Source organism: Serinus canaria, unplaced genomic scaffold (genome assembly GCF_022539315.1).
Source record: "Serinus canaria isolate serCan28SL12 unplaced genomic scaffold, serCan2020 HiC_scaffold_173, whole genome shotgun sequence".
Lineage (NCBI taxonomy): Eukaryota > Metazoa > Chordata > Aves > Passeriformes > Fringillidae > Serinus > Serinus canaria.
The window spans coordinates 1-10866 of record NW_026108287.1 but is presented as its reverse complement, the minus strand read 5'-3'; the positions used below and the strand labels follow the sequence as shown (position 1 = coordinate 10866).

General features: G+C 51.4%; 2 long non-coding RNA genes across 13 annotated transcripts; one reads left to right on the top strand and one right to left on the bottom strand.

Annotated features, from left to right (window-relative positions):
• Nucleotides 1-1663: 1663 nt before the first annotated feature.
• On the top strand, nt 1664-4405 carry LOC127061178 (uncharacterized). Of its 12 annotated transcripts, none has more exons than XR_007780636.1 (8): nt 1664-1719; nt 1816-1910; nt 2196-2863; nt 3152-3246; nt 3343-3437; nt 3532-3626; nt 3672-3817; nt 4295-4378. It is a non-coding gene; the product is annotated as an uncharacterized LOC127061178 (long non-coding RNA). The 12 variants fall into 12 exon arrangements; XR_007780641.1 differs by lacking the exon at nt 1816-1910 and having other exon boundaries at nt 1707-1769; nt 2150-2290; nt 2387-2863; XR_007780639.1 differs by lacking the exon at nt 1816-1910 and having other exon boundaries at nt 1707-1769; nt 2150-2672.
• Nucleotides 1809-4304, bottom strand: LOC127061180 (uncharacterized). Its single transcript, XR_007780643.1, has 5 exons — nt 4168-4304; nt 3215-3405; nt 2117-2640; nt 1926-2079; nt 1809-1888 (listed from the first exon to the last, which is right to left on the bottom strand). It is a non-coding gene; the product is annotated as an uncharacterized LOC127061180 (long non-coding RNA).
• Nucleotides 4406-10866: the final 6461 nt, after the last annotated feature.

The window sequence follows — 10866 nt, the reverse complement described above, 5'->3', positions numbered from 1 at the left end:
GTGGGGGCACTGGTATTGTGCCAGGCTTAAACCATGACACTCGGGAATTTCCCCCCCAACAGGATCGCCTGGCTCTGGGACAGGACTCGTGTCTGACTCGGTGTCTGAGTCTCCTAAATTCTCTGGGGTCTCAGGACGCTTTGGGGTTTTCTTGGGTTTTCGGGGAATTGGAAGTGAAGGCAGTTCTAATTTTTCCTGTCCCTCCTCTTCTTCGGGGACAGTTTTTCCCGGGCTATCTGAGACCAGAGTTAGTCTCTGTCCCGTGCCCTGACCCCCCCTTTTCTTTCCGGGGTTTTTATCACCTAACTGCCCGGCTGCGCTTCTAGCTTCAGCCGAAATTGCCTCCAACATAATCCTTGCTGGAGATAATAACTTCAAGGCTGCCTCATCCTTTTCTGTTGCTAGCAAATATATGTGCCTGTTGACCTCCTGCCAGAAACCCACTTCAAATAACAACCGGGTCTCTGAATGCGGGTAATTAAGTCTGACCCACAGTAATAAATCTTTAAGATGTTTCTTGGGAATTCCCTTTGTGTGCATCTGTGCCAAGCCTTGTAAGGCCGCTAAGATTTCTAATTGCTCCTTAGTGTATGTGCCTCCCATAGTGATTGATGTTTTAAATCTGAACCTTCTCACCGAATTTGTGTCGTCGGGGCAGTCCGAAGGCTCCTGGTCCTGTCCAGCAGTCCGCAGGAGATGGGATCAGAGGCGCCTTTCTGATTCCGGTCCGGGCTGTCCTGGTACGAGTCTCCTTCGGTGGAAGAGGAGTGCGATGATTGTTGATGGTCTCAGTGGCTGCTGCTGTTCAGTGGCTGCTGCTTTCTCCGTCTGCAGACGCTGCTTTCTCCGGGAGATATCAGCGTACTCCCGGGAACGAGTCCAGCTGTGGGAGCTGCCCGCCTGGCTCAGGCTGTGTTCCTCCTGTGCTCTTCCTGAGCCCGTCTCGAGCCCACCTGAGCCCTTCTTGAGCTCACCTGAGCCCACCCAGGGACGCCAGATGTCCGATCGGCTGTGTGTCTCTGTCGGACATGCGTGGGGTGGTTCGCGTGGGACGGTTCGCAGGCAGCCCGCGATGAAAAGACGAGTCTGGACTCCTCTATAGTTCAGTCTTCGGGTTGTTTATTAAAGCTTATCTCTAAGGTTTTTGTTCTGCCCAGCCGAGATCTGACCAGCAAGGCAGCCACAAGCACTCTCTGCCCCTTTAGGGCGGTCGTACATTCTTATACTGATAATTGCGTATGTGATATTTACAATTTTTCTCCAATACCCATCACCTTTATTAAACAGTGCACCTTTAGTATGAACCAATCTAAAATGCACACATCACAGAGAAGATGGATGACAAGAAGAAGGAGAAAATCCACGAGGTCGGGCCTGAATCCTCCATCTTGCCTCCATTAGACCCCCCTGTACCAAAATTCTAAAACCTACATTCAATTCTATAAAAACACCTGCCCTACACCATTCAAACCTCTGAAACTTCCATACCCTCATACTTTGATAGCACGACCCTTGAAGGGTCAAAATCAAGCCACCAGGTGCCCTTGGCTACATTCCAGGACTTCTGACCCCCCAAGGGGTCTCCCTGGGACTCAGAGCATCCGAGGTGATGCGCTGAGTTCCCACAGCCTCCCAGGACCAAGCTGGCACCAGTGCCAACTTGGGCTGGTTTGAGAGTGCCAAGTACCTCCTGCAAACTGACACCATGAACTAGGGTTGGTGAGTTTTATTTCCCAGGGAAAAGGGGCGGTTTTTGTGTTCTAGGGGCTGTGGCTCAGAGCAGCCTTCTGGCTTTTAAAATTCCGCATATCGCAGGATGCCTCCCAGGAACAAGCTGGCACCAGTGCCAACTTGGGCTGGTTTGAGAGTGCCAAGTACCTCCTGCAAACTGACACCATCAACTAGGGTTGGTGAGTTTTGCTTACCTGGAAAAAGGGGCAGCGTTGGTGTTGCAGGGCCAATGGCTCAGAGCAGCCTTCTGGCTTTTAAAATTCCGCATATCGCAGGATGCCTCCCAGGAACAAGCTGGCACCAGTGCCAACTCAGGCTGGTTTGAGAGTGCCAAGTACCTCCTGCAAACTGACACCATGAACTAGGGTTAGTGAGTTTTGCTTACCTGGGAAAAGGGGCGGTTTTTTGTTCCAGGCAGGTGGCTCAGAGCAGCCTTCTGGCTTTTAAAATTCCGCATATCGCAGGATGCCTCCCAGGACCAAGCTGGCACCAGTGCCAACTTGGGCTGGTTTGAGAGTGCCAAGTACCTCCTGCAAACTGACACCATGAACTAGGGTTGGTGAGTTTTATTTCCCAGGGAAAAGGGGCGGTTTTTGTGTTCTAGGGGCTGTGGCTCAGAGCAGCCTTCTGGCTTTTAAAATTCCGCATATCGCAGGATGCCTCCCAGGACCAAGCTGGCACCAGTGCCAACTTGGGCTGGTTTGAGAGTGCCAAGTACCTCCTGAAAACTGACACCATCAACTAGGGTTGGTGAGTTTTATTTCCCAGGGAAAAGGGGCGGTTTTTGTGTTCTAGGGGCTGTGGCTCAGAGCAGCCTTCTGGCTTTTAAAATTCCGCATATCGCAGGATGCCTCCCAGGACCAAGCTGGCACCAGTGCCAACTTGGGCTGGTTTGAGAGTGCCAAGTACCTCCTGCAAACTGACACCATCAACTAGGGTTGGTGAGTTTTGCTTACCTGGGAAAAGGGGCAGCGTTGGTGTTGCAGGGCCGTTGGCTCAGAGCAGCCTTCTGGCTCCTAAAATTCCGCATATTGCAGGATGCCTCCCAGGAACAAGCTGGCACCAGTGCCAATTTAAGCTGGTTTGAGAGTGCCAAGTACCTCCTGAAAACTGACACCATCAACTAGGGTTGGTGAGTTTTATTTCCCAGGGAAAAGGGGCGGTTTTTGTGTTGCAAGGGGCCGGTGGCTCAGAGCAGCCTTCTGGCTCCTAAAATTCCGCATATTGCAGGATGCCTCCCAGGAACAAGCTGGCACCAGTGCCAATTTAAGCTGGTTTGAGAGTGCCAAGTACCTCCTGAAAACTGACACCATCAACTAGGGTTGGTGAGCTTTATTTCCCAGGGAAAAGGGGCGGGTTTGTGTTCTAGGGGCTGTGGCTCAGAGCAGCCTTCTGGCTTTTAAAATTCCGCATATCGCAGGATGCCTCCCAGGACCAAGCTGGCACCAGTGCCAAGTCAGGCTGGTTTGAGAGTGCCAAGTACCTCCTGCAAACTGACACCATCAACTAGGGTTGGTGAGTTTTATTTCCCAGGGAAAAGGGGCGGTTTTTGTGTTCTAGGGGCTGTGGCTCAGAGCAGCCTTCTGGCTTTTAAAATTCCGCATATCGCAGGATGCCTCCCAGGAACAAGCTGGCACCAGTGCCAACTTGGGCTGGTTTGAGAGTGCCAAGTACCTCCTGCAAACTGACACCATCAACTAGGGTTGGTGAGTTTTGCTTACCAGGGAAAAGGGGCGGTTTTTGTTCTAGGGCCTGTGGCTCAGAGCAGCCTTCTGGCTTTTAAAATTCCGCATATCGCAGGATGCCTCCCAGGAACAAGCTGGCACCAGTGCCAACTTGGGCTGGTTTGAGAGTGCCAAGTACCTCCTGCAAACTGACACCATCAACTAGGGTTGGTGAGTTTTATTTCCCAGGGAAAAGGGGCGGTTTTTCTGTTCTAGGGGCTGTGGCTCAGAGCAGCCTTCTGGCTTTTAAAATTCCGCATATCGCAGGATGCCTCCCAGGACCAAGCTGGCACCAGTGCCAACTTGGGCTGGTTTGAGAGTGCCAAGTACCTCCTGAAAACTGACACCATCAACTAGGGTTGGTGAGTTTTATTTCCCAGGGAAAAGGGGCGGTTTTTGTGTTCTAGGTCCGGTGGCTCAGAGCAGCCTTCTGGCTTTTAAAATTCCGCATATCGCAGGATGCCTCCCAGGACCAAGCTGGCACCAGTGCCAACTTGGACTGGTTTGAGAGTGCCAAGTACCTCCTGAAAACTGACACCATGAACTAGGGTTGGTGAGTTTTATTTCCCAGGGAAAAGGGGCGGTTATTTTGTTCTAGGGGCTGTGGCTCAGAGCAGCCTTCTGGCTTTTAAAATTCTGCATATCGCAGGATGCCTCCCAGGACCAAGCTGGCACCAGTGCCAACTTGGGCTGGTTTGAGAGTGCCAAGTACCTCCTGCAAACTGACACCATGAACTAGGGTTAGTGAGTTTTGCTTACCTGGGAAAAGGGGCGGTTTTTTGTTCCAGGGCCGGTGGATCAGAGCAGCCTTCTGGCTTTTAAAATTCCGCATATCGCAGGATGCCTCCCAGGACCAAGCTGGCACCAGTGCCAACTTGGGCTGGTTTGAGAGTGCCAAGTACCTCCTGAAAACTGACACCATGAACTAGGGTTGGTGAGTTTTATTTCCCAGGGAAAAGGGGCGGTTTTTGTGTTCTAGGGGCTCTTTGTCTCCCGGAGGCGAAGAGGCGGCTTGTTCGCGCACAGAGCATTGTGCCGGTCGCTGTGCGCTCCGGACCGCGGCTTCTGCCGAAAGACGCCGGGAACCGGCTCCTACCTTCGGCGAGTTGCGGTAACCCGTCTTCTGCGGCTCTTGCCGCCTACGTCTTAGCGAAAAAGCTTTTCCAGGCTTTCTCTCAAGAAAAAACTGTGCCAGCAGAGGAAGAATATCTCGACTTTTATCATAAGCTAATCGAGTTCTTACTAGCTCCGAGACGAAAAGAAAAGAAAGATTCCCCACGGAGTGCTTAAAAGAAAAGTTGTCCGAGAACTTTTTCCCTTCGTCTGTTAAAGGAAGCTTAAACGTCTGGAAAGTGATTAGTTCTTGTCCTGGCTCAGTTTGAGAGCTCTGCACTCAATCCCGGTGCTTTGCGCCTTCGTTTAACGCGTCTCAGCATCTGCCGAGCTCTTTGTCGCCCGGAGGCGAAGAGGCGGCTTGTTCGCACACAGAGCATTGTGCCGGTCGCTGTGCGCTCCGGACCGCGGCTTCTGCCGAAAGACGCCGGTAACCGGCTCCTACCTTCGGCGAGTTGCGGTAACCCGTCTTCTGCGGCTCTTGCCGCCTACGACTTAGAGAAAAAGCTTTTCCAGGCTTTCTCTCAAGAAAAAACGGTGCCATCACAGGAAAAATCCCTCGACTTTTATCATAAAGCTAGTCGGGTTCTTACTAGCTCCGAGACGAAAAGAAAAAGTAAGATTCCCCACGGAGTGCTTCAAATTGCTTAGAAAGGTGCAAAGAAAAGTTGTCCGAGAACTTTTTCCCTTTGTCTGTTAAAGGAAGTTTAAACGTCTGGAAAGTGGATAGTTCTTGTCCTGGCTCAGTTTGAGAGCTCTGCACTCAATCCCGGTGCTTTGCGCCTTCGTTTAACGCGTCTCAGCATCTGCCGAGCTCTTTGTCGCCCGGAGGCGAAGAAGCGGCTTTCTCGCGCACAGAGCATTGTGGCGGTCGCTGTGATCTCCGGACCGCGGCTTCTTCCGAAAGACGCCGGTTACCGGCTCCTACCTTCGGCGAGTTGCGATAACCCGTCTTCTGCGGCTCTTGCCGCCTACGTCTTAGCGAAAAAGCTTTTCCAGGCTTTCTCTCAAGAAAAAACTGTGCCAGCAGAGGAAGAATATCTCGACTTTTATCATAAAGCTAATCGAGTTCTTACTAGCTCCGGGACGAAAAGAAAAAGAAGATTCCCCACGGAGTGCTTCAAAGAAAAGTTGTCCGAGAACTTTTTCCCTTCGTCTGTTAAAGAAGCTTAAACGTCTGGAAAGTGGTTAGTTCTTGTCCTGGCTCAGTTTGAGAGCTCTGTACTCAATCCCGGTGCTTTGCGCCTTCGTTTACCGCGTCTCAGCATCTGCCGAGCTCTTTGTCGCCCGGAGGCGAAGAAGCGGCTTGTTCGCGCACAGGGCATTGTGCCTGTCGCTGTGCGCTCCGGACCGCGGCTTCTGCTGAAAGACGCCCGTTACCGGCTCCTACCTTCGGCGAGTTGCGGTAACCCGTCTTCTGCGGCACTTGCCGCCTACATTTAGCGAAAAAGCTTTTCCAGGCTTTCTCTCAAGAAAAAACGGTACCATCACAGGAAAAACCCCTCGACTTTTATCATAAGGCTAGTCGGGTTCTTACTAGCTCCGGGACGAAAAGAAAAAGAAAGATTCCCCACGGAGTGCTTCAAAGAAAAGTTGTCCGAGAACTTTTTCCCTTCGTCTGTTAAACGAAGCTTAAACGTCTGGAAAGTGATTCGTTCTTGTCCTGGCTCAGTTTGAGAGCTCTGTACTCATTCCCGGTGCTTTGCCCCTTCGTTTAACGCGTCTCAGCATCTGCCGAGCTCTCCGTCGCCCGGAGGCGAAGAGGCGGCTTGTTCGCGCACAGAGCATTGTGCCAGTCGCTGTGCGCTCCGGACCGCGGCTTCTGCCGAAAGACGCCGGGTACCGGCTCCTACCTTCGACGAGTTGCGGTAACCCGTCTTCTGCGGCACTTGCCGCCTACATTTAGCGAAAAAGCTTTTCCAGGCTTTCTCTCAAGAAAAAACTGTGCCAGCAGCGGAAGAATATGTCGACTTTTATCATAAGGCTAATCGAGTTCTTACTAGCTCCGAGACGAAAAGAAATAGTAAGATTCTTCAAAGAGTGCTTCAAATTGCTTAGAAAGGTGCAAAGAAAAGTTGTCCGAGAACTTTTTCCCTTTGTCTGTTAAAGAAAGTTTAAACGTCTGGAAAGTGGTTAGTGCTCGTCCTGGCTCAGTTTGAGAGCTCTGTACTCAATCCCGGTGCTTTGCGCCTTCGTTTACGCGTCTCAGCATCTGCCGAGCTCTTTGTCGCCCGGAGGCGAAGAAGCGGCTTGTTCGCGCACAGAGCATTGTGCCGGTCGCTGTGCGCTCCGGACCGCGGCTTCTGCCGAAAGACGCCGGTTACCGGCTCCTACCTTCGGCGAGTTGCGGTAACCCGTCTGCTCCGGCACTTGCCGCCTACATTTAGCGAAAAAGCTTTTCCAGGCTTTCTCTCAAGAAAAAACGGTACCATCACAGGAAAAATCCCTCGACTTTTATCATAAAGCTAGTCGGGTTCTTACTAGCTCCGAGACGAAAAGAAAAAGTAAGATTCCCCACGGAGTGCTTTAAATTGCTTAGAAAGGTGCAAAGAAAAGTTGTCCGAGAACTTTTTCCCTTCGTCTGTTAAAGGAAGCTTAAACGTCTGGAAAGTGATTAGTTCTTGTCCTGGCTCAGTTTGAGAGCAGTGCACTCATTCCCGGTGCTTTGCCCCTTCGTTTAACGCGTCTCAGCATCTGCCGAGCTCTTTGTCGCCCGGAGGCGAAGAAGCGGCTTGTTCGCGCACAGAGCATTGTGCCGGTCGCTGTGCGCTCCGGACCGCGGCTTCTGCCGAAAGACGCCGGGAACCGGCTCCTACCTTCGGCGAGTTGCGGTAACCCGTCTTCTGCGGCTCTTGCCGCCTACGACTTAGAGAAAAAGTTTTCCAGGCTTTCTCTCAAGAAAAAACTGTGCCAGCAGAGGAAGAATATCTCGACTTTTATCATAAGGCTAATCGAGTTCTTACTAGCTCCGAGACGAAAAGAAATAGAAAGATTCCTCACGGAGTGCTTCAAATTGCTTAGAAAGGTGCAAAGAAAAGTTGTCCGAGAACTTTTTCCCTTTGTCTGTTAAAGGAAGTTTAAACGTCTGGAAAGTGGTTAGTTCTTGTCCTGGCTCAGTTTGAGAGCTGTGCACTCAATCCCGGTGCTTTGCGCCTTCGTTTAACGCGTCTCAGCATCTGCCGAGCTCTTTATCGCCCGGAGGCGAAGAAGCGGCTTGTTCGCGCACAGAGCATTGTGCCGGTCGCTGTGCGCTCCGGACCGCGGCTTCTGCCGAAAGACGCCGGGAACCGGCTCCTACCTTCGGCGAGTTGCGGTAACCCGTCTTCTGCGGCTCTTGCCGCCTACGACTTAGAGAAAAAGCTTTTCCAGGCTTTCTCTCAAGAAAAAACGGTGCCAGCACAGGAAAAATCCCTCGACTTTTATCATAAAGTTAGTCGGGTTCTTACTAGCTCCGAGACGTAAAGAAAAAGTAAGATTCCCCACGGAGTGCTTTAAATTGCTTAGAAAGGTGCAAAGAAAAGTTGTCCGAGAACTTTTTCCCTTTGTCTGTTAAAGGAAGTTTAAACGTCTGGAAAGTGATTAGTTCTTGTCCTGGCTCAGTTTGAGAGCAGTGCACTCATTCCCGGTGCTTTGCCCCTTCGTTTAACGCGTCTCAGCATCTGCCGAGCTCTCTGTCGCCCGGAGGCGAAGAAGCGGCTTCTTCGCGCACAGAGCATTGTGCCGGTCGCTGTGCGCTCCGGACCGCGGCTTCTGCCGGAAGACGCCGGTTACCGGCTCCTACCTTCGGCGAGTTGCGGTAACCCGTCTTCTGCAACTCTTGCCGCCTACATCTTAGCGAAAAAGCTTTTCCAGGCTTTCTCTCAAGAAAAAACTGTGCCAGCAGAGGAAGAATATCTCGACTTTTATCATAAGGCTAATCGAGTTCTTACTAGGTCCGAAACGAAAAGAAATAGAGAGATTCCTCACGGAGTGCTTCAAATTGCTTAGAAAGGTGCAAAGAGAAGTTGTCCGAGAACTTTTTCCCTTCGTCTGTTAAACGAAGCTTAAACGTCTGGAAAGTGATTAGTTCTTGTCCTGGCTCAGTTTGAGAGCTCTGCACTCAATCTCGGTGCTTTGCGCTTTCGTTTAACGCGTCTCAGCATCTGCCGAGCTCTCCGTCGCCCGGAGGCGAAGAAGCGGCTTGTTCGCGCACAGAGCATTGTGCCGGTCGCTGTGCGCTCCGGACCGCGGCTTCTGCCGAAAGACGCCGGGAACCGGCACCTACCTTCGGCGAGTGGCGGTAACCCGTCTTCTGCGGCTCTTGCCGCCTACGACTTAGCGAAAAAGCTTTTCCAGGCTTTCTCTCAAGAAAAAACGGTGCCATCACAGGAAAAATCCCTCGACTTTTATCATAAATGTATTCGGGTTCCTTCTAGCTCCGAGACGAAAAGAAAAAGTAAGATTCCCCACGGAGTACTTTAAATTGCTTAGAAAGGTGCAAAGAAAAGTTGTCCGAGAACTTATTATCATCGTCTGTTAAACGAAGCTTAAACGTCTGGAAAGTGATTAGTTCTTGTCCTGGCTCAGTTTGAGAGCTCTGCACTCAATCCCGGTGCTTTGCGCTTTCGTTTAACGCGTCTCAGCATCTGCCGAGCTCTTTGTCGCCCGGAGGCGAAGAAGCGGCTTGTTCGCGCACAGAGCATTGTGCCGGTCGCTGTGCGCTCCAGGCCGCGGCTTCTGACGAAAGACGCCGGGAACCGGCTCCTACCTTCGGCGAGTTGCGGTAACCCGTCTTCTGCGGCTCTTGCCGCCTACGTCTTAGCGAAAAAGCTTTTCCAGGCTTTCTCTCAAGAAGAAACGGTGCCATCACAGGAAAAAATCCCTCGACTTTTATCATAAAGCTAGTCGAGTTCTTTCTAGCTGCGATGCGAAAAGACAACGAAAGAAAAGAAAACAGAAAGAAAAAGTAAGATTCCCTGCTGAGTGCTTCTAATACCTTAGAAAGGTGCAAAGAAAAGTTGTCTGAGAACTTTTTATCATCGTCTGTTAAACGAAGCTTAAACGTCTGGAAAGTGGTTAGTTCTTGTCCTGGCTCAGTTTGAGAGCTGTGCAATTAATCCCGGGGCTTTGCGCTTTCGTTTACGCGTCTCAGCATTTGCCGAGCTCTTCGACGCCCGGTGGCAAAGAAGCGGCTTTTTCGCGCACAGAGCATTGTGCCGGTCGCTGTGCGCTCCGGACCGCGGCTTCTTCCGAAAGATGCCGGTAACCGGCTCCTACCTTCGGCGAGTTGCGGTAACCCGTCTTCTGCGGCTCTTGCCGCCTACGTCTTAGCGAAAAAGCTTTTCCAAGCTTTCTCTCAAGAAAAAACTGTGCCAGCAGAGGAAAAATCCCTCGACTTTTATCATAAAGCTAATCGAGTTCTTACTAGGTCCGAGACGAAAAGAAATAGAAAGATTCCCCACGGAGTGCTTAAAAGAAAAGTTGTCCGAGAACTTTTTCCCTTCGTCTGTTAAAGGAAGCTTAAACGTCTGGAAAGTGGTTAGTTCTTGTCCTGGCTCAGTTTGAGAGCTGTGCACTCAATCCCGGTGCTTTGCGCCTTCGTTTAACGCGTCTCAGCATCTGCCGAGCTCTCCGTCGCCCGGAGGCGAAGAAGCGGCTTTTTCGCGCACAGGGCATTGTGCCGGTCGCTGTGCGCTCCGGACCGCGGCTTCTGCCGAAAGACGCCGGGAACCGGCACCTACCATCGGCCAGTTGCGGTAACCCGTCTTCTGCGGCTTTGCCGCCTACATTTAGCGAAAAAGCTTTTCCAGGCCTTCTCTCAAGAAAATAACTGTGCCAATAATGGAAGAATACCTCGACGTTTTTAATAAAGCTAGTCGAGTTCTTTCTAGCTGCGATGCGAAAAGACAACGAAAGAAAAGAAAACAGAAAGAAAAAGTAAGATTCCCCACGGAGTGCTTCAAATACCTTAGAAAGGTGCAAAGAGAAGTTGTCTGAGAACTTTTTCCCGTCATCTGTTAAACGAAGCTTAAACGTCTGGAAACTGATTAGTTCTTGTCCTGGCTCAGTTTGAGAGCTGTGCACTCAATCCCGGTGCTTTTCGCTTTCGTTTAACGCGTCTCAGCATCTGCCGAGCTCTCTGTCGCCCGAAGGCGAAGAAGCGGCTTTTTCGCGCACAGAGCATTGTGCCGGTCGCTGTGCGCTCCGGACCGCGGCTTCTGCCGAAAGACGCCGGGAACCGGCTCCTACCATCGGCGAGTTGCGGTAACCCGTCTACTGCGGCTCTTGCCGCCTACGTTTAGCGAAAAAGCTTTTCCAG